The sequence below is a fragment of the Papaver somniferum genome, chromosome 2 (assembly GCF_003573695.1).
Source record: "Papaver somniferum cultivar HN1 chromosome 2, ASM357369v1, whole genome shotgun sequence".
Classification (NCBI taxonomy): domain Eukaryota; kingdom Viridiplantae; phylum Streptophyta; class Magnoliopsida; order Ranunculales; family Papaveraceae; genus Papaver; species Papaver somniferum.
In genome coordinates this window covers 196380399-196383399 of record NC_039359.1, presented here as the reverse complement: position 1 = coordinate 196383399, position 3001 = coordinate 196380399, and positions in this window count along the sequence as shown.

Here is a 3001-nt window from a genome sequence, read left to right as displayed (position 1 = left end):
TGAATCTCTTGTGATCAATCATGCACAGAACAGTGTTTGTTAACAATGGATTATCACAAGATCGTCTTTAGAACTAACAACAGTCTAAAGATCTCTATCAAAACTATGAACTAGTTTGAGCGAATCTTATATTAGAAGAGAAGATTATCAAGCATAAACAAACTAGGTGCAATCAGATTTCAACCACCATTAGTCAATGAAAACAAAAGATAAACCGCAATAATCTATTTTCCCACCAATGATACATGCTAGACCTTCTCAATCCCAAAGAAGACTTTAAACTGAGCGGCCGTAAGATATTTCTCTTAATTAGGATACTCGCGGCTACACTAGTAATAACAACAAAGAGGAAGTTTGTTGTTACGAAGGATTAGTTTGCTAGAAAGGCAAACTTCAAGTATTTATAGACAAGGAAGTTTGGACACCAAGGAATTTCCAAACCAAAAATATTCTCAAGATATTCATTAAAACAAAAATTAGGTTTCCATAATTCCTGGAAATGCTCTGTCCAAAAATAATGATCGAAATCTCTCAGAAAATCTAATTAGTAAATGCACATTACTAATTCTTGTATTTCCCTACAAAATGAAATTAATAACCTTAATTAAAAGATTCTTAACTTACTTATGTTTCGATCCTGGGATTTTCTTCCTTTAGCTATTAAGGAAGAACTTTGAACAATTAAAGAAATAAACATTCACAACACGTGTTCAAAGTATGTCGACATCCTTACTTTGTAAGTTCTCTTTCACACTTACCACCTTGAAACCGATTTTCCACACTTCCAAACAAGTTTAGAATTGGTTCATCTGACTTTCAAGAACTATGTGATTGATCAAACAAACATTCAATCACAATCATGGTTTTAATGGTTCTACCAAAACAAGTTTCGGTTCTACCTCCTTGTGAGTACTATGTATAGTCACACTATATTTCCAAAATTCGGTTGACTAGGTAGTAGGATCGGTTCCCCACATATATATGGTATCTAACTTATATGTGTTGCACATGTCCATAGGATCGGTTCCCCTTTCTGCTATAAACCTTGTTGCACGCCATACAAGGATCGGTTCCCTTTTGTGATGTACTGCACCTCTTACTAGGATCGGTTCCCTTTCCCAAATTTGGTCAGACAAAACACAAACCCGATCATACCATCTCAGGTGATTACTTAAGATCGGTTTCACTAATAAAATTCATACCAATACATAAGTCAGTCCTTTGTGAATAGTTCTACCAAGAACACAAACAAGTTGTGAGCGGTTATACTCAATCACACATATTGGCTGTTCATAAGATAAGCAATGAATAACAAAACCAATAACACCTGGAAATTTCCTTTTCGGTTCACAAACAAGTTTATGAACTTACTTCCTTAGAACACATGTAAAACATTGTTCCCTAGGGTGAAATACTCACCTCATACCCATACATAATCACAATAGCATTTAAATGATTATGGCAATGTCTTATCTACAAAGTTTAATGGTTAAGAAATAAACCTCGTATTGTATTCCTTAATACTATGTCTATCTAGAGTTCAAATATGCTTCGAAGTTTTGTTTTCAATATGCACGACTTGAAAGATACGTTGGGGAATGAAACAGTTCAAGTCAAATATCACTAACCTCAAGTGGGAGGATGATTGTTGTCGTTGTAGCTCCTTGCTTCTTCACATCTTCAAGTCTTCGCAATACTTGTAATGTCTCATATCCTAATACTTTCAAGCTAACCTATACGAAGTTGACTCTAGTACATAATCAAGCGACTCTTAACATGAGTTTTGATTCACTAAAATATGACAACCAAACTTGACATACCAATTCTTGGTGGGTTAAACCATGCTATGCTCTAACAAGTAGAGATGCTAAATCCTCCAACTAATTCATGATGTTCGAGCGGCTCACTGAATAAAGGATCAAAAGGAACACCTGCATGTGGATACTCGTGTGGAGCATCACCCGTTGGAGCATCTTCTTCGGTTACCAGAATAACATTTGCTTGGGATTCCGTCTCCATAGCCTCAGGATCGGCATTGACATGATCTTGTGATACAGAGAGAGTCTTATTGATAACCCGGTTCACGACAATACCCTCAGTGACTCTGTTTTCTTCGATTCCACTATTCTGCACCTGGTATGACAATTTACGAGTAAAGATACTTCGAGTAAGAAATTCAAGATTCAAGCATAAAATACAGAGCACCAGTGAGTTAAATATATTCACTCTGCGGTAGAATCATTCAAAAGCGCAGGTTAATGGTCTAGAAGCGTGGAAACACATTTCTTAACAAAGCCGTACTAAAGATATTTTACGCTACCCTGTACAGAGTGACGAACTGGGAACAATTGGTAAAGAATCAATACATAAGTTATATATTACTCTCTTTGTATGGGTGTCCTCTATAACATATCAAAATTTCAAGTTCATCGGACGAACGAGCTAAGAGCAGTGGATCAAACATTGGACATCGTCACTGCAGGAAATTTTCTGAAATTCTCCTGGAACTTTTCTGTTTCGCTGATTTAGACCTCTAAACGAGCTCAAAATTAAAAAGTCTTCTTCGATATTGGTGAGGAATTGTCTGAGCATAAAATTTTTTGGGTAGACCATCAAAAACGGGCATCAGGTGAAGATTTTATGGCGTTTTTACTGTAACTATTATTTCTGAATTTTCTGAAAACGAGTTGCGTTGAGATTCCTCATTCATTCATAGGGATTCTACATCAAGGAGTAAAACTCATGTCATAACAAGAACATACAAAATGAGGACTTACTTGAGGAGCCTCTAATCCCTTTGAAGCATCGACATTACCATAGTCATTGGAATCACCATTCATTCCATTCGGTTCCGAATCGTGGTGATTTCCTTCTTCGCCTTCTTCTGAAGATGATTGAGAACCGCCGTCGCCTTGATCATCCATGGATATTTCCTCCTATAAATGATGTGATTTGTAGATAGTGGTAAAAGTGGTTCGATTCTCAGACTTGTGAAGACTCG